The sequence below is a fragment of the Pithys albifrons genome, chromosome Z (assembly GCF_047495875.1).
Source record: "Pithys albifrons albifrons isolate INPA30051 chromosome Z, PitAlb_v1, whole genome shotgun sequence".
Classification (NCBI taxonomy): Eukaryota; Metazoa; Chordata; class Aves; order Passeriformes; family Thamnophilidae; genus Pithys; species Pithys albifrons.
In genome coordinates, this window is record NC_092497.1 from 77829985 (window position 1) to 77851312 (window position 21328).

The following is a 21328-nucleotide window of genomic DNA, read 5'->3' on the forward strand; positions in this document are numbered from 1 at the left end:
AACTGTAGCTTAAATGTTATGTCTGACTTTCCAGGCAGAGCTGTAGCTTGTAATTCTGACTCTATTACAGAGTCATTGTTGTAGGGTATTTATGTCCATGGGTTATGTGTTCTGTACATTTGAATTTATTTTAGGTGTAGGAAAACTGCATTCTCCTTATTCTGTTAATTCTACAATACTAGCATATAGTGGGATGTTTCTTGAATTGCTGAAGAACCTCTTATTAGTTTACAATTTACTTCAGGCGAAATTTGCATTAGACTTAACATGCAAGCTGTAAGGATTTCTTTCACTGTGATTCCACAGACTGAGAATCAAGTTGGGGTTTTTTGTTTGTTCGTTTGTTTTTTGTTGGTTTGGTTTGGTTTGTTGTTTTTTGGTTTTTTGGTTTTTTTTTTGTTTGTTTGTTTGTTTGTTGTTTTTTGGATTTTTTTTTTTATTACAGCCCCTCAGATTTACATGAGCCCTAGGGCAAGAGACATGACTGTCCCTGAGGGATCTTTCACTCTAACTGGTTCAAGACAATTATTTTTTCAAACTGCTTTTACTCACCTTTTATGATGTTTGCATTTTTTGTTCTTCAGGAACTATCTAGACTCACAATATGTAGAATATCAACTGCATTTCTTCAAGAATAAAAAAACTACAGGACTGAAAACCAGTTATTTGTAAGGTGGATTTTTTAAAATTATCTTAAATATTTGGAATTGGACCCACTTCCTTTCCCAGAAAAAATATTTCATAGTAGACCCTTAGGCTTAAATTCAAGCATAATTCAAATATTTTAATATGGAAAGCATTTAAAATTCTTATGTGGCAGAACAGAGTCATCTGGGGATGCCTCCTAAATATTTCATTATAGTGTTTGTTATGTGACAAGTGAGGTAGCAATTTTGTTATAGAAATCTTGAGAATATATAGGGTTTAATTTATAAACTTTTCTGTCTTCATTAAAGTATTTTTTCTGTTGTATTTTTTAACTAACCCCCTCCTTCTATATGTATATGCATGTGGGGATTTTATGAGAGTATTTTTATTAAGATCTTTTATGTAGCATTACTTTAATTGTACAAATAAACATGTCTAAAGAACATATCTATCCATCTTCAGTTTCTAAAATATGCCTCTGAAAATAGTTATTTTTTGCACCTGCTGTTCAGGTTACTGAAGAAGATCAAGAGCTATATAATCTTGTGAGTTCGCGGAAATGAACAAAAAAATTTCTGAAAAGGGCAAACACAATTTGCTTAAAAGTGTGCTTTACTTTTTGTTTCTAAAATTAGATGGACAAAGTACAAGAAAAATGGGAAAGAACTTGACAAAAGAACTGGCCAAAAATGAATGAAAAAACCAGTAACAGAAATCTCTATACTGTTATTCCTGTTGCTTTAATTCTGATCCTCTTACTATAGAGTTATCTGAGTCCTCTGCAAAATATTCAAGGTAATATTAATTAGAAATTTAAAAGCCACAGGCTTATAGTACCAGTTTCTTAATTGTAGTGGTATAACCTGAGCATAACTTTGTTGAATAAAAGGACTATTTTTTCTTCTGGAATAATTATCTACAATACATCTTAAAGTATAACATGTTATAAAATGTTTGGGAATCCATTTCTTATTTTAAATGAGAACTTATGAGCTTTCACAGGGGAAGGATTCTAATTTCATGTTAAAAAAAAAGTGTGATCAAAGTGGTTTATTGATTTGTTAATGATATGTAATTAACCATCAATCAATAAGCTATACAGAGATCAGTGTCAGTGATGCAATTCATAAACCACACCAGAAGCTATTTAAGAAAGTACTCAGAAGCACCCCCCAATCTCTGAGCACCCTTCTGTAACTAAAACAAGTGCAATTCCCTACAAGTCTCTCCAGAGAAGCCCCCAAGTGATGGAGGCTCACGCCTCCTGTGATTCCTGGCTGTAAACACTCCTGGGGTGGAGCCACCATGCAAGCCCCCAGCCAGCTCCTCAGCGTGGGCACTTCTTGATCCCCCAGCTTCTGGACCACGTGGACAGGAGGAAAGGCTGCTCACAGCACCCCTGGGAATGCATCCTGCCCAGGCAGGCAGAGGCCAGGAGACATCTGGTTGACCTGTGTGGTGCCAAACTGAGCTTTGTTGGCACCTACTCCTTTAGCAAGGTCACTTCCACTACTGCAGCCTCTCATGCTACTCCTAGACTTACTTTCTTTTTGCTGCAAAAGTCTCTTTATGATTTTTCAATGATGGTTTCCTGTGATTGCTCATTCTTGCTACTTCAATTGAAAAAATTTGGGTAAACATCCTTTCAAATGGTCTCAGGTGTGTAATTAATATGCACTGGTAGGGATATGTTCCTATTTGACCTCATGTTATTATGCAGCCTAGTTTACCAGGGCCTGAGAAGCACCCTCACAGCAGCTGGTTCTATTTACAGCAAGTAAGAAAAAGTATATGCAATGACTAATTTTCTACACCTCAGATTTGGAATTGATGAAGTATAATTACTATGGTAAAACATAAAATTTCAAAAAATGAAAAACAGATAAAAGAAAAACAACCTGACTACTCTATGCTATCTTTCAATTGCTTATTTTGTTTCCTAAGATAGATTAACACCTACCCTTCAGCAGGAATTAACTGGATTCTAATGTCATTCTGTGAAACAGGCCACACAGGGAAGAGTTCTCTTCCTAACGGTGTTATGTTTGAACTTACCTCTGTACAGACATAGAGATATTTTTTTTTCATTCAGACATGTTATGAACTTTTATGATTTTGGTTCCTCTTGAAATATACGAGTTCTTCATCATGGCTCATTTCAAATCATGAAAACCTTTTGAGTGAGTTTTTACTCAACAGCCTCCTCCTGAACTTCCAGTCAAGGAAAAAATTGTTTATGTTCTGTTAGTTTGTTTATTTTTTAGGTCACACTTTTTAAAAAATTTTATTTTTTTTAATTGGAACATATGAAGGAGAAGGTTTCCCCCTGCTTTTTAAGGTATGAGTAATCTATTCAGTCACATCCTCCTTTGTTGTTGTGTGCAGAAGGGAGAAAAGCAATTAATCTCTTTTATTACATTATCAATGTATTTGCATTATCCTACCTTGTTTAATAGCCTGCATAAATTAATACTGATATTTATTATTCTAATTCAAAGGTTATGGAGTTTTTATCCTTAAGAAATTATAGTGTTATATTCTTTCTTACACTGCTTTACTGGCATAAGGATATATCAATAATCAAAGTGACTTTGGGTGCAAAGTTATCTTTTAAAACTAATAAAAATTCCTGTGTATTTTATTATAAGACTCAGATTTGCACAAGAATCATGGTAGTGTGAGAAAATTAAATTCTTTAGGTAACAAGTGTTTCTACAGGGTTTATTCTGTAAGATTTGTCTGCTTGTATTCCAGAAGGATACCCTCAAGGTGGAAATGAAAACAACTGAACATTGAGTCACTGAATTTCTGTAAATGTGTCACAATTACAAAACAAGCTTCTGCTATATGCGTCTGATCTACTGTGAAAATGGACTAATTATTCAGTTGCTCCAGAAATGCCTCATTTATTACCTATACTGAGAAATTCTAATGGATGAATCATGAGTTTCACAGACTCACAGGCTATTCTGAGTTGGAAGGGACCCACAGGATCATCGAGTCCAACTCTTAAGTCAATGGCCCACACAGGGGATTGAACCCATGACCTTGGCATTATTAAAACCAAGTTTTAACCAACTGAACTATCTCAGGGTCAGTTTGACTCCACCACTTTCCCCTAAATCTGATTACAAGTCCCTTTGAGTCATATTTTCATGTAGTTTGAAAAGAGATAGGATACATTTCATTTTGAAATAATTCTAATTCTGTCTGCATTCCCTCAGTTCTGCTAGAAAGGAATTCAGGAGGCTCAAAGCATTTTTGGCATAAGCAAGAGGAAATCTGATCAGCTGAGAGGGTGTCTGCTCTGGTCGATAACTCACCACACCTGGGAATGCAGACTGTTTTGTGATGCATACTCAGACAGCCATGCTGAGGAACAAGAAATGAACTCATAAACTTGCCATTATTGACTTCTTTTAAAATATAAAAGTGCTTTTTAGGGGCAAGGAACTATGATGTTTGGGGAAATTTTTCCTCTCCATAGCTCCACAAGTAGAAGCTAGTCAGAATATTCACTGTGGTGACCACAATTTATTTGGGTTATTATTGGTACTTTAAAAAAGGAAAATACAATGAGGCCAGAAGTGAGATTTTGCTTAGTAAGATGTAACATTAAAAAATTCAGTGTATGTATCCAAAATTAATATACTGAAAATCTTAATTTTTTTAGAAACTTGTTGATATATGGTTATGGACATTTTAATCTCTATATGCCAATTGAAAATGAAAGTTAAAAATTTTTTTAGAAGTGGAAAGGCAAAGCTTTAAGCAAAGTGGAAAGGCAAAGCAGCTCTCATCAAGTGTTTGAGAATGAATGTATATGGTATTATTACAGTAAAGCACAAACTCAAAAGCAAAGATTGCTTCCTGCCATGATATATTTGAATGAATAATACCAGACTATCTACAGTTATGAAAAATGTTGTTCTGAAGACTGCAAAACAAGTTAAGTTAAACTGTAAAGATAAAGCCCTCTTTGTCTGAGATCTAAAGGCATTTGCTAAAATGACTCCCATGCATTTGTCAGCTTACCTAGGATTTTAGGTCTCTGCAGAAGTTAGAAGTAGAGGAAAGTTGATGGGAAAGTCACTACAATTTTGTTAGGGAGAAAAATAATTCTGAAGACAGCTTGTTTTTCTGGAGGACAGAAGGAGAGGAATCATTAGCTGGTTAAATCTAGAGCTGATTGATGAAAAAATTTGAGAAAAAGGCAATGTTTCTGGTTTTGATGTTTTTGGTTTGGTTTGGTTTGGTTTTGGTTTTGGTTTTATTTTTTTAACTACAGATTGGAGCACAAGTTAAATTATCAAAGACTTCTGTAGAATCTGAGCTCTGGGAAGAATACTTTTCCTTTAGTTGAAAGTTGAACTGTGACTGTCTGGGCTGCCTAACTGCTCCAGGAGGATTTTCTCATGTAAACTTTAGCAAGAGAAGGATGAGCTGATGCTTTATTTTCTGTTACATCCAAGAAATGAATCCTGTGAGTATAAAGACAGAAGGAAATTAAAGTGAAAATTGTGGGAAGAAATAGGAAGAATTGAGTAAAAACAGAACTTTAAGAAAAGATCTGGTGTATACATGTATATGTATACGTGTGTGTGTGTGTGTACCTTAAAATAGGGAAAGCATTCCATGTTTTGTGTTTTGATATTTTGTACAAGACAGGGGCAAATTTAAATAAAATTAAAAATCATAATCCCAGAGATGCTTGGACATATGTGAATCATATTTTAATCACATTTATGTTCCCTTCATTGATTTTTCTCTCTTGGGAAAGGCCTATGAGCCACGAGAGAAGTAAGGATTTTAGGAGAAGGAAGATAATGTAATGGCAATACTTATTTACTGAGAGAGAATTTGATTATTATATTTTATTCTCTCAGGCTTTTTGATTAAACAAGACATGAAAAGATCAAATTCCTTCTGTATCAGATCATTGCTGTGATATGTCTTTAGGAAATGGTTTGGACTGGGGATACTACAGTGACCTTGTCAGAGAGATATTGAGGTTGCTCATGCTCTGATATCTCCTGCGTGCCCTCACTACTAACTGGAATTTGTCCCATATAATTCACTACACGTGCTTGGCTAGACAAGAGACTGTTATAAATGATGATTAGTGCCATTTAGAAAGAGAAGCTTTTCATAATTCAGGGAAGAAGCATGCTGTGAGTCCTTTTAGTAATTCCTATGAGACAGCGAGGCATTTCAGGAGAAGGCATATAAAGGTAGAATGGCCTGAGGCAAGAAGGTGCATGCAGAAACCCACACTATCTCAAAGCTTCCAGACACTCTTAGTGGGTTAGCTTTCCTCCAAAAGGAAGGAAAATCTTAGTCTACTGACTTGTATAAAACAAAATTAACTTTTATGGGGTGGATCCAAGGTTGTTTAAAGCTGAAGTGGATTTTTCCTCTGTAGATTCAGTGAGATGTAGGTTGGGTTTTATATATAAGTGTTTAAGCAGTGATTTTTGACTCATGAAACTTTAATTCCTAATTAAGCCCTACCTTTTTTATCCCAATTATTTATTTGCCTCACATATTCTTGTCCTTTCTTCTCTCTTTCACCTTTTTATTTGTGTAATTAAAGCTTCTACTTTGGCATTAGCAAGAAATTGAGAATGATAAAATTCACTGTAATCAAGACATGGGTTGACAGGTAGGCCAAGACCCTGTAATCTTTTGCAACACTTGATTTATTTTTTCATGGTGATTTATGAAAGGCTGTCTTCTAATTTGTTCTAAGATTTGCTGATAATATTTTAAAATGTCTAAAAGCTAGACTTCATACAATTTTTTCTCAAGACTTACAATTTTACTTACTTTTTTTTCTTAGACTTACAATGATCCTGTTGACTGTTAAAAAGTGGTATGTTGCTCTATAAACTATACTTCAGCTACTAGTTTTTCTGATTCCATCTTATAGAAGTGTTTCTGTTTCTGAAACCATTTGTAACTGCTTTTGTAGAGCAAGGATGTCTGCTGTGTCAACAATTCAAGAGGTCTAGGCAAAAAAGCTTTCTGGGTGAGTAAATTCTTAAAATCATGTGGTCTGTGAATAGGTCATGGCAAATAGGAATACGGGACACTTTCCTGCTAAGTGATATTTATAATTGCTCTAAAGGAGGGAATAACACTGAAAAGTAATAGAACGAGAGAACCATTGGGTATAGAGCAGTTTGATGATGTCTTAAATGTGATTTTTTTTTTGTAAAATATACTGAGTATCTTCTGAAAAGAGTTTTCTGGGGTCCTTTACTGAGGGTTGTGGATACATTGTTGCAGTATGAAAAGTTTAACCTCAACAAGTAGAATTGACCTTGCTAACCTCTCCAAGGAATTTTTGTCTCAACTCTATGGTGTCTTAGCATGCAAGAGTTTTCTTCTTAGAAAAATAGCCATGTATAATCAGACAGTAAATTTTGAGTGTTACAGGAAAATTGTGTTCAATAACAGCTGGAATTAAAAAAGCAGGGAAGGGGCAAAGATAAAGCATTTAGCAATGCAGAGTGAGGAAGACCTAATAACAAAAGTAATAGAGTCCAGCTGGTTCATCACTCCTTTCTTTGTAACTTTTTTCTTTGCCAGCCATTCACTTGGGTTCTATTGAGAAACAAAACACATAGTCTTTTTTATTTTGTCTTCTAAAGGAAAACAAACCTAACAATGTATGAGTTTCTTCTGTTTTTTATTGTTTTCTTTGCAACCAGTTGGTAGTCGTGAGAAAAAAATCAGTGGGTTTCTTTGTTTCAATATATACAACAATATATATGTCTCAATATCATTTGCTATTTACTGTTTAAAAATTGTTCTTTGTCCTCATAATTTCTGAATTGCATTTTGCTGTACCTTCCCAAGGACAATAAATTCTTGATTAATATATACATGAACAGGATTGACATAGCAGAGATTCAGCAACCTGTCTAGTTCCTCTTGTACTGTTGTTGCCAGCAGCAGTGAAAGAAGGCTGTAGTTTGTGGTTATACTAGAATAGAAACTTACTGACCAGGCTATGTGTTTTTCCCTCTTTATTTCTCGAGGGCTTGACTTACACTGTGTAAAATGTGTTTCTTGGACTAAATTCATTAAGTTACTTTCTCTTATATAAGGATGGTATTTTCTGCTAGGAGCTATGCCAACAGAAAGTAAGTGTTTGTGAAATGTCATATAACAAGGGCTATGCTATGATTTCCCCTTTCCCCTAAAGGAAAAGTACTACATCCTTGTATTGCCTGACCAGCAACCTGGAGAATTACTAAATCACAGAGGGGATGCATCAGAGTTGTTGGTTTCCCATTTTTTTCTGATGTGTAAAAAAGAGAGAAAGAGAAAATGCATGTGCCTGTCTTTCACTAGCTGAAAAATAGCTCCCCAGTTCTTCTGCCTTAGTGCCTCTGTCTAACAAGCTGCAAATTGGGTCAAGGTTTACCAGTACTTGCTTCAACATGCCTATTTACTGCTTACAATTCAGAAGGGGAAGGAGCAGCTGCACAAGTGAAGGATGAAGCGGATTTTTTCTGGTAGTAGAAAACATTGATTTTATGGTTCACTGCCCTCACAGCAACAGCTCTTAATGCTATTGTGATAGCTTTGTGGAGTAGATTGAGGGCCTGAGTACTGTCTCATGGGACTTGGAAATACTGATATTTCCTTGAGCCTAAACACAGGTTATCACTCTATAGCTGCTCCTTAAACATATTTAGAGTTCCTTGGAACTGTTGAGAGTGTTTTGACATCAGGTACAAGTGTCTTTCAGAGCAGTAAATGATTGTCCTGGAGATTGAACCATGCTCTGACTTATTGATATTGGAAGGAGCTGGAACAGGGCTCTCACTCATGTGGTCCAGATTTTCCACTCCATGTTTTACTGGTTAGTCATAGCAAACTGACAGCATGCACCCCACATCTAAGGTCCATAACCAGGCAAAAGTATGTTTCTCTGGTGAGACTTGAAGACGCTTTCAGGGATGGCTGAACAGGCTCCATAGAGCTCCCAGCAAAATCAGGAAGGGAAAGTTTCATATGACCTTGGATCTTCTGTGCTCTGAGGTAGACAGGGACTCTATACATATCTTTGCCCAACTGAAAGTGGCTTTCAGTAGGTTTAGCTTGAATGTTAACTGCAGACTCATTATTTCCCAAGCCAGATATCAGAGGTGGAATTGATATTCCCCTCACAGGAGGCGATTATTTGATAGTACTGATACAAGATCATGAAGCTAGGAAGCCATTAAGGCTTGGACATTTTGACTTTCAAGCATAGTGACTGAAGGGGTTGTCTACTTTTGCCACAAGATACTTCATCACTCTGATCTCCCTCATGGTCAAGCCCTTTCTACTGAAATTCTTCATCCCTTGAGAGAAATTTCACATAGGTCGATGCTAGAAGGAAAAATAAATTTGTTTCCTCCTTCTGGATGTTAGCCCAATAGCACCCAGAAATTGCTAGTGCTTTGCTGTCTTTATTTCTTATCTGAGGGGGAAAAATTGCTGTGCTATATAAACCTGGCTGTGCATTAAGATTAAGGAAAAGCCTCCCACCGTATGTATGCTAAATAATACCAGCATCAATTAGACACCACAGAAAGCAGTGCTAGCTGAGTACAGATAGAGTGTCTATCACTGTAATTTACAACATGCAAAGCATGATAGAAGTGCTAATGCAGCTAACAGTTTTTATGAATCCTTCCAGAGGTGACATGTTTTTTGTATTTTTTTCTGCTCTGTTTGCAATATTGGGATAGAGTTAGTGTCTTACTAAGTGGACAAAATAAAGGATGACATTATTTTTTTAAAAAATAGTAAATGCATAACCAATGGGGAATTCCTGTCACCTGTTAAAGATGTCTACCTACCTATCATTTTACTTTAACATTTCAGTTTGTTGGAGAAGTTCTTGGCACAAATTCCTGTCCATATGTGCACTTGTTTACTACATCACATACAAAGTCCCTAGCATACAGATGGTACAAAAATAAAGTGAATAAAAATTAACAGTATTTTATTAGTTTATTTTCTTTAATTCTACTTTTATTACAAATCAATTTTTTCTGTCTAGAAATTGTACAGATATCAGAAGGATGTTTAGAAGCTATTAAATGTATATTGCAGCCTGAGTTCTAAAGCAAATTAAGTCTATATAATTTAATAGCTTTTCAATTTAATGAAAATTGGTTGCCAGATTGTTTAATCAAGAATTTGTCATTGTTTGTGCAAATAATTCCATATGAAACTATCAAGAGTTTCTCCCAGGTTTTTTAGTAGAAATCCTAAAGAAAATCTTAAGTAAAGCACAACCTTTGAAATATCAGGAGTTCTTTGCAGAGAAGCATCAGCCCATTCAATGTAATTTCACAAGGGATTGATCATTACATTTCAGGTGTTTTTAATGGCACATATGGCAGAAGCATTCTGCAGGTGTTAAATATATCTGACAGAAAATACAAATCTAGTTTCAGAAAATACAATTGTAATTTGAAGCTTATTGTGAGAGTGTTTGCAGCTGTGAGCTCTTTATAAAGGGTGATCTTTATGTTCCTCAATAATCTTAGTCATCCCATTAAGATGTCCATCAAACTTGTGAGGCTGAAAGCCGCCAAATGTTTAAATTACATGCCTTTGGTAATCTACATTGACCTCTTATGCATGAGGTGAATTATTAAGTAAAAAATAGAAATTACTATACCCTCAAAACCTTTGAAGACCAGGCTGGATAATGATGAGTTCTCAGAGAGTGATTCAGCTGCATATGAAATATGATACACAGGAGATCTGAAAGTACATATTGTTAAGACAAAATCAACACAGATAAAAAATAATAATGCAGTGCTTTGTGCTGGCCTGTTCCTCTTGACAACTTACTTTCAAGGTGGTGGAAAGCAGATGCAAACACAAGAATGCTCAACATCTATGAAGACTAAGAAGCATCAAAAGAAGTTGAAAGAAATACCATGTACAAAGCTGGAATATGATGAACAGAGAAGGATATGTCAAAACGATTATAATCTAAAGCTCCAGATGTGGTCTAAGAGTGTGCATGCATACATGCATATACTCGTATCTGCCAAGAGTGACTGAAAAAGACTGTTTGCCTTATTCTACTTCATATGAGCTACATGACACTCCTTTTTTTTTGTCTGGTTATGGACTGACATGTACATATGCTTTCCCCTTGAATTCAAACTCTATAAGGACATCAAACAAGAGCAATACACTGAAATGTGCTCTGTGCAAGCTTTCCTCCACATCTTGTTTTCCTGCAGATCTTACAATTATAGTTGCAGTATTTTTTTCTGCTTTCAACACATACTGAATGATAGCATTGAGATAAGTTTGAAAAACTGAAATGATCAGAGCTGTCATCTGTTTCGGTAGGTGCTGGTATTTAGCCTCAGGCTGTATCACAGTCATAGAGTTTTAAAAGAAGGTTTTCAGGGGGAGAGAGGGAAGACTTTCCTACCTGCATTTTCTGCTGTCGAGTTCAGTGCAATTCAAATATGGTTCAGCCAAGTGAACTTGCAACATTTATATTTTTGATTGTTTTTCTTTCTCTTGGGATGTGCTACTTAGATCAAATGCTTGTGGGTTTTTTATATATCTACCTACCTTTGTAACTGATTTTTGTTTGAATTAATCTTTTCATGAAAACCAAACAACAGTATAGATACTGTTGAGCTGTGAGATGGAAATGGTTATAGATATCCTGTGCTCCAGACAAACTATAGTCCATCCCAAGCAGCAGTCTTTCAGGGACAGCTTATATTTTGGTTTTTTGTCTTCTACTGAGGTTCTCTCCTTCCTGCCAAAGCTATAGGATAAATAGAAAATAACAGATCTGTCACGTGAAAAGGGACAGAAATGCAAAGATTTCTTGTCCCGCCTGTATTAATAGAAAGATATTTTAAGCGCCCTCAGAATATTGAAGTCATATAAACCCAATACTGCCTGCCTAACACTGGACAGAACACAGACTGGAAGAGTCGTAAACACTCTTGTGAGGACTACACTTTAGCCAGGGAGAACTTATTAGCTACAAGCATCTCCAGAAAATTGAAGTCTTATGAACCTAACACAGCCTGCCAAACAATGGAGAGCACACAGGTTAGAAGGGTCTTCGACCTCTGCTATGAGAGCACACGGCACACTTAATACCTGGGGAGAACTTTATCTATAAAGATATTAGCTATAAGTGTCCTAGAACATTGAAGTCATATGAACCTAACACTGCCTATCAAACAACGGACAGCACACATGTTAGAAGAGTCTTCATTCTGCTGTGAGGACCACACTATAGCAAGAAAAGAACTTTCTCCACAGCAGCTCCCAAAATAACTTTTATTAATGTGACAGTTATTGTGGGTTTTGCATTGCCAGTGATAACATTTAGCTGCAGGATTGTATTTAATTGATGATCAAAAAACCCCCAAAACCCCAAAAGAAACCAGCATGAAACCCCCAAAAGAAAACATATTCTACAGAGACAAACACACCACACATATGTTTCAAAATAGCAGTGCACTCTCCTCATGACAGACCTAACTAACAACAGAAAACCACTAACCAGAAACACAACAATCTAAAACATAAATCTAGAACCCCTCCTTGGTAACACAGAGCAAAAAAATGACCTACACACTACCTTCTCTATAACACAAAGCAAAAGGAAAAATATAACTGTTTCTCATTAATACATGTTCAAAAAAAGGAACTACACACCTTAAAGGAACAAAACAACTAATATAAGTTATTGTTATTAGTATTAAAGTAGCAGAACACTGTTAGAAACAAGGTGCCTTTAGAGTAAATATATATCCCAGTGAAATTAGCATCAGAGTAGCTGTGAGGTAGAAGTGAAAGCATATTATAAGAATATAAGGTAAGATATAAGGTGTAGGTGTTGTAAGAGAGTAAAGTATAAGATACATACAGATAGAGAGTATATGGTTTTCTCACCCTTACGTTGTTTGAAGAGGTGGGAGGAGACAGGACAACTGCTCTCAGCTACCTGTGCAGAGATGGTGGCATTTCTCCCCTGTTTTTATTCATGCCCAATTGCTTTTCTATTGTTATTTTTTACCTCATAGATGATTTGGGTGACTTTAGTCCTGTCTCGGTTTGAGGGGAAAAAACCAAAATGTTTTACCCACAAGCAGGGGAGGGGCCTCCTCCATGATAATCACACCACTCTTTATCAAATTTAAGAAAAGGAATTTTAATACAAGAAGGATAACTGATATATATATATATATATATATATATATATATATATATATATATATATTTATATATATATGTAAACAGACTAGTGCAACCCACTTCCCCAACACCACAAGAGAGGAAAAAAAACCAAAGAAAACAACAACAAAACCCAGCAGGTTTTTTTTCTCCGGGAGGAAAGGTTATACTTAAGTGTTCATGTCACAACCCGGCTGGCTGCAGAGTGAGTTTCAGTCCCTCTCCAGCGAGACAGACGAGCAGTGAGCTTTCAGATGGACTCAGTCTCTTCCCCCTGTGTTCCCCGTCCAAGAAGCAGAAAGGTACGAGCAACCAGCAGCAAATCCAAGGCAGGCAGCAGCACGTCAGGAAAAAGTAGTCCGAAGTAGGCAGCGGCAAAACAGCCAGGAAAACCCCAGCAGTAACCACCAGGGCAGCCTGCCTCCTTCGAGCCCCCACTCCCCCGTTCCGCTGAGCCAAGACTGGGGAGAATATCCAAAAAACAACAAACCAAAAGAGACAAACCTGCCCCCACCCCAGCGATCAACAGTTAACTGCTTCTTTTGTTAACCGCTGGCCTGGGCAGTTAAGTGGCAGGGGAGAGAATTTACATAATAATCCCAAACTACAACAAGTCCATAATTGGTTCTGGGGTGATAGACAGATGACCATGACATAGGCCTGAGGGGCTCCTTATGTTCCCAGAAGACTTTGCAAAAGACGGCCATGTCATTTCCACAACACTCCACCCTTTGTTAATTTTACCAGTCTGACTTTGGCACTTTTGGAAAGCCGCTGGGATGTCTTTGTGCTATGGTTTGAATACTCTGGCAAAATGTCAAGTATAAACCAAAGGACAAAGGCTCCCTTCTCCCCCCTGGCTGAGAAAAGGGAGAAAAATAGAAAACTTAAAACTGGTTTATACATTTATACAGAAACAAGAAAATTAAAAGAAGACTACAATATATCACACACACCTACACAAGCTAGAAATAACAAACAATAACTCCCCACTTACCATTGAATACAAATCTTACCATTCTAGCTACAAATCACCCAAGAGAACTCAATTCCCCAAGGGACAGACCCAAGCAGGGAGAAAACTAAGAACAAACATTTTACTCTCCTAAAATATCATAGCAGCAAGTGGCGGTAGGGCCTGGTCCAGGAGAACAACACAATATGTCTTTCCCAGAGGAGCAGCCATGAGGAACTGAACTAAGCCACTCCTACACCTGCTTTTATATTTGAGATGATGTTGAAATATGGTTTGGAATACCATTGGGCAGTAGAAGTCAGCTGTCAGCTGGCTTGACCCAGCTCAAGTCATTTGATAATCTACGGCCTATTCTAAAACTAAAGCCCAAATCTAGGCCTGTCTAAACCCAGGACACTTTGTCCTCAGACAATGGTTGTGGGAGCATCCCTCCGAGGGGCTGAAGCGTTTTCCCTCAGCTCATCAAGGGTTTATCTGGGCTGTCACCCCATATATCTGACATGCAAATGAGCAGCTTAGCTGTCAATGCTGCGCTATTTAGGAAGTCTGTGTTGTGCTTTATGACATGAATAAAGAAAAAGCCTAGGCCTGCCAAAGATAGTAGCAAAAAATTACATGCTTCCTCAACACTGATTTCATGATTTCTATTTTTAAGATTCTAGAACTCTCTCAGCTGTATAAATGTGATAGTTTTGCCTTTTTAAAGTACGTGAATGCAGAGCACCCACAAAACTCAGCATATTAATGAGAAATGATATTACATACTATAGAGTTCCTCTTTGTCCTGAGGTGTTCTCAAGGCAATTGTTTTTGTGAGAACTCAGTGTGAGAGCTGCAAAAATTTTTTGTAGAGGCCAAGAAGGTCCAGAGGTGCTTTGTAAAACTTTTTTTTCCAATAATTTTCCATTTTTCAAGGGATAAAACACAAAGCTTTATTTTCAAAATCTTTGTACAGAGATAGACGAAATTTGGATAATATGGTACACAAAGGTAGAGATGGAAGAGACTAAGGTTAAAATATTATACATTTGCTCTAAAAATATACTTCATAGGTTGTGAAGCAACATTAAAATACTCAGAACGTTCAAGTACGACCTTATTGCTCCCATGGTTATGGTAGCCTTTTAAGTGACAGGTTTTATTCAGCTGAGCCACATTTTTCCAAGGAGATATTTCTTCTCTCAGGTGTCTCTGTTTATATGGCTCCTTTGCATATATGTGTGACTGGGTCTTGCTTACCCCTATATATGCAGCTCAGTTTTCACACTGCAGGTATGATGAAAGTTATTTTTAATGTATATTTTCCTCTATATGGAGAAATAAATGTCAGATCATTGTGTTTGTGTACAGCATAACCTCAAATTGAAGGAATTACATGTATAAGACAGAATGGCAAACATGTCACTGGATTCCATTTCCTCATGCCATTTGTAACATATTTTGTAAAACAAAATATGTATTTCCTTTTCCAATGTATCTAGAACTCTTCAGGACCCTTGAAGTTATAACTAATAATATCATTCTTCATGAAGATTTTCAAGCATCTGCTTGAGTTGTAATAAATTCAGAATTTATATTTCTTCAGTTAAGGAAAATACTTGCACATTATATATTTATCATAGTTAATATAAAAATCTGAAAATGTTTTCCAGGGAACAAAAATTTCAGGAATATTTTATTTCAGACATTTGTTTCTAATCTAAAATTTAGTTTAAATTGATTAACATAATTGATTTTAACTTGTTTGTATGTGAATTACATTTTTACAGAATGTTGATTTGCTTCAATGAATTAAAGAATATCTGAAACCAGTTTTGACTTGTGTGTACTATACTTGGTGGAGAAATAACAATTCTGTGATGTATGAGCTGTACAGCAACTCCTCTGAGATCATGAAAGTTCTCTGCCATTTGAGAAGAGGGCAGATTTCATGGAAAATGAAGATCTAGATATTTTGAATTGACTTGTAATTTGTGGACAGAGGAAATATTACAAGTTAGACTAACTAAAATGGCCTTTCTGTCTTGGCAAGGAATTATCTTTTGTCAAAAATAAATGGACTTTGTTGTAGACCATTCAAACCACCACTGACTAAGAAAAAAGATTGCTTTGCAGTAACTTATTTTGTAGTATTAGTCAATAACAGAGCAGTAAGGAAATATGTTGCTAATGTTTTTAAAAGCAATGTTTCTGAATCATGTTTCCTAAGAAATTGCCTTCAAACTGACAGCCAGTAAAGCTTCATAAAGGTTTTGCACTTTAGGAGATATATATCTCAAAGAAATTATGCACACATTCATAGGAATTAAACATATATCATTAATTTAAATAATTATATAGTCTCAAAAATAAGTATAATGACATATACAGGGGAAAACAGGCAAAGAAATTAAATCTTGTATTCAGATCTTCAATGCAGTATGAAGTATGACTTTAACTTGTCAATAAAATAATCTGTTTCATGTTTTATCACTTGTATAGTGATAACACTCATTGGATAAGCAGAGGCAAAAATGTGTTAACTGACTAGTTTGTAGAGTCCATGTAGTGTGCAGAAAGAATATACTTGTATTTGTAGACAAAAAGCATTTTTTTCCTGGTTATTTAAAGTGTACACTAAAATAATTGTGTCAGCTTTACTATCCCTAGCTTTAAATGTCAATATAAAGGCTAGCAGTTTTGGACAGCTAATTATACTAAACAACACTGAAGCTTTCTTTCTATAATTTTACAACCAGTTGGTCACATATTGAAGAGCCTTAGATTATCCTCTAAATGTTTACTTTATAAATACAGTTGAAAATGTACTTCTGGCAAGCCTAAAACCTGTTTTGTTACCACTAGGAAGCTATACAACAAGGATCAATCACTGCAATGATTCAGATGTAACTAACCTGTGCTTCTTGACACTAACAGGTCAGGAACTTCAAGCCAACTTTATGTGGATTGAAGGCAACAAGTTCTACATGCAAGTGAGAAGGAAAATTGGTGCTCTTCGGGAAGAGGAAATCAAGTCTCAAATAAAGTAGAAAATTTTCATGATGTGTATGGATGTTAGGCCAAATAACTGAATCTGGATTCATAACCAAAGTGCATATATAACTTTTAGTATATGAATAATCCAGCTGCATCCAGCTCCAGGGTCCCCAGCACAGGAATCATAGAATCACAGAATGGATTGGGTTGGAAAAGACCTCCAAGATCATCAAGTCCAACCCTTGGGCCAACTCCAGTCCATTTACTCGATCATGGCACTCAGTGACATGACCAATCTCAGTTTAAAAACCTGCAGGGATGGTGAATCCACCCCCTCTCTGGGCAGCCCATTCCAATGCCTGATTACTCTCTCTGTGAAGAATTTTTTTCTGATCTCCAACTTAAATTTCCCCTGGCAGAGCTTAAGCCCATCGTGCCCCCTTGTCCTATTGCTGAGTGCCTGGGAGAAGAGACCAACCCCCACCTGGCTAGAACTTCCCTTCAGGTAGTTATAGACAGTGATGAGGTCACCTCTGAGCCTCCTCTTCTCTAGGCTGAACAACCCCAGCTCCCTCAGCCTCTTCCCATAGGACTTGTGCTCCAGTCCCTTCACCAGCCTTGTTGCTCTTCTCTGGACCCGTTCCAGCACCTCAATATCTTTCCTCAACTGAGGGGCCCAGAACTGAACACAGTACTCAAGGTGTGACCTCACCAATGCAGAGCACAGGGGAAGGATCACTGCCCTGGTCCTGCTGGCCATGCTATTTTTGATCCAGGACAGGATCCCATTGGCCTTCTTCACCACCTGGGCACACTGTTGGCTCATGTTGAGCTTCCTGTCAATTAGTACACCAAGGTCCCTTTCTGCCTGGCTGCTCTCCAGCCACTCTGTGCCCAGCCTGTAACGCTGCAGGGGGTTGTTGTGGCCAAAGTGCAGGACCCGGCACTTGGCCTTGTTGAACTTCATCCCATTGGAATCAGCCCATCTCTCAAGTCTATCCAGATCCCTCTGCAGAGCCCTCCTGCCTTCCAGCAGGTTGACTGTACTTCCCAACTTGGTGTCATCAGCAAATTTGCTGATGATGGACTCAATCTTCTCATCTAAATCACCAATAAAGGTGTTAAACAGAACTGGACCCAACACTGACCACTGCGGAACACCACTAGTGACCAGCCACCAGCTGGACACAACCCCATTCACCAGCACTCTTTGGGCCCGGCCCTCCAGTCAGCTCCAAACCCAGCACAGAATGTGCCTGTCCAAGCCATGGGCTTCCAGCTTTTCCAGGAGCATGTTATGGGAGACAGTGTCAAAGGCCTTGCTGAAGTCCAGACAGACCACATCCACAGCCTTCCCCTCATCCACCAGGTGGGTCACCTGATCATAAAAAGTGATCTGGTTGGTCAGACAGGACCTGCCCCTCCTAAACCCATGCTGGCTGGGTCTAATCCCTTGTCCATCCTGAAGGTGCTGTGTGATTGCACTCAGGATGAACTGCTCCATAACCCTGCCAGGCATGGAGGTCAGGCTGACAGGCCTGTAGTTTCACAGGTCATCCTTCCTGCCCTTTTTTGAGTTGGGGTGACATTTGCCAACTTCCAATCATCTGGGACCTCCCCAGAGAGCCAGGACTGTTGGAAGATGATGGAGAGTGGCTTGGCAAGCTCTTCTGCCAGTTCCCTCATCACCCTGGGATGGATCCCATCTGGCCTCATGCACTTGTGGGGATCCAAGAGGTTCAGTAAGTCACTAACAATTTCCTCCTGGAAAGAGAGTGACTATTCAGCTCCCTCTCTCTGTCTACCAGCTCAGGAGGCCTGTTGCCCTCAGGACCACCTGTCTTACTGGTAAAAACTTAGGCTAAGTAGGTGTTAAGTACTTCAGCCTTCTCCTCTTAACTATATTACCCCTCCAAGTCCAGTAAAGAATGGAGGTTTTCCTTGCCCCTCCTTTTATTGTTAATGTATTTATAGAAGTGCTTTTTGTTATCCCTAACATAAGTAGCCAAATAGTTTGTAAAAAAAGCAAGTTAGTTTAGAAGTTGGAAAAGTGACAAGTTTTACTGACCTGTAGACGTAAAGGTACAGCAAGTTTGACCTACATAGAACAGAGCACAACACAAAAAACCTGTTTATTTCTAATTACACTGGTGGTTTATTTTTGTTGTTGTTTTGTTTGTTTGTAGACTGGTTTTTTGTTTGTTTGTTTTTGTTGTTAGTGGTGGTGGTTTAGGGTTTTATGGTGGTTTTTTAAAATAACTTGAAAATCCATGCAGGATTAAGGAAACTAATTTTGGATATTAACTTGTAATATAATCTTATTGCAGAATGAGGATGTACAACAGTAAAAATATCAAAGGGAGTTAACTGAAGAAAGATTAACCCTTTCTTGGTAAATGTGGTAGTTTTGGCTTTAGTTTTGGCTAGGCCTCAGTTCAGCAGGCCCAGAGAGTCTATGTAGATTAAAGGGGACAACCTTAACTTGACTTAAGCAACCAAAGAGATATTTCATATCATTTGACATCAAATCAAATATAAAAGAAGGTGTAGGAGGCGCCTAGCTGAGTTCCCATCATGGCTGACACAGCTGCTGTCTTCCCGAAGTGGGCCTTGGCTGCTACCCACTGCTACTTTGCATTTTGTTTGAGTTCATGGAATTAAAACATTTTATTGTTATTCTCTCTTTTTTGCCTTGCTGGGTGTCTTTTGGAGTGCTTTATGGATCTAGAGTGATGGAATCTGTTTTCAGTGGGCAGTAGAAAATTTTTGTTATATCTAGCTTGTGTAAGTGTGTGTTATATTGTAGTTTTAATTTTCTTTTTTTCTGGGTAAATATATATAAATAACTTAAATCTTAAGAGTTTTTGGGGGATTTTTCATCCCTTTTCTCAGTGGGGGGAGGGAGGCTCTGACAGTCCATATTGGGCAGTTGGCATTTTGCCAGCTCAACCCAAGAGAGTAAGTAACCACCAAATTTGGAACTCTCAGTGCACATAACTACTTTCAGCAGTAGGTCAGAACACCTCATCAGATTGAAGAAGCCACAAAAAGGATAGGTAACTATTGTGAGAAATTTAAAATTTCATTTCAAGGAGATATATTTCTTGTAGACAAAGCCTACAAGGCTACTATCTTCTCCTGTGTTCTTTCTGATTTTTTATCTTTACACTTAAAAGTGTAGAAATATTTGTCTGCTACTTGAGATAGTCACAAAATAGGATTACTTTTCTTCAAAGCCCTGTAGTAGGAAAAAAAAGTAAAACTTCAGGAGAAGCAATTCTCACTTGGAAGATACTGATATGACAAATTACAAGAACTACAAATACTGGCCAAAGCATGTGAATCTGCCTTTTGAAAATGATTTTCAGTTTGTATATTCATTATCACTCATATATATTAGTTTTTTAATACTTGCTAGTATTAGTACTAATAGTACAAGTTAAGTCTCTAACTTGTACTATTAGGGAGGCTGGGAATTTTTGGAAAATGCTATTGGAAATTGACTATTCACATAGTTTGAAAGCAGGCAAAGATGACTTTTCGGTTTATCTGGCTGATAACTTCGAGATAGACTCTAAAACTGTTTGGATAGAAAAATACATAATGTGTTCTCCATTATCTCCTCTTCCCTATTAAGAGTTTCAAATGGTAATGACTGAAGAAATAATTTGATTCAAGAGTAATCTAAACTGTCTGTTTTCCATTTATTTCCACAAACTCATTTTATTATTATGGCTTTTCCACCCTACAAGCCCCCTAAAGTGTAAATTTTAGCTGCTTCATTTCATTAAAGCCAGATTCAGAAAGCTCTTACATTTCATTGGAACACTGATTGGTAACTCATTTGTGGACCAAGGTTCTATGTAACACATTAATATCAAGTGCTGACTTTCTTTCTCACCTTCCCAGAGTTTTACTTTTCAGAAATACCATCCTCTTTCATTTAAATCTTGCTGTTTCCTTGTCTGAAATACATAGCTCAAGTTTTATGAACAGTGCTAAATCTGCATTCCAGAATTTATTCACTGTAAATTAACCTAGCTCTCAGTGACTGAGTGAAGAATATGCTGTCCTACCTCAGCTGACAAACTCTACTGTATTCTCAGGAAATACTTGTCCTTTTCTACAGAAATGCTGCAATATGCCTATATATCAAAATATTAAAGCATGTGCATGAAGTAAATACAGATGATGAAATCTGTATTTAAATTTCAGTCCTACATTTGTCACCCTTTCACCAGTGCTAATCACTACTTTTTATATCAATTTATCATCATGTTTCATGAAACTTCTCCATAAATTTTGTCTTTTTTTTTTTTTTTTTTTTTTTTTTTTTTTTTTTTTTCCCCAGATTTTATATACCCACTTAACACTCTGCACTCTTCCAAAACTCTCATTCAGGTTTCATTTCATGCAGAGGCTTAAGAGATATGTAGTCCTTGACCTGATACTTTCTACTACCATTTCACAGAATTATAAAATAATAGAATC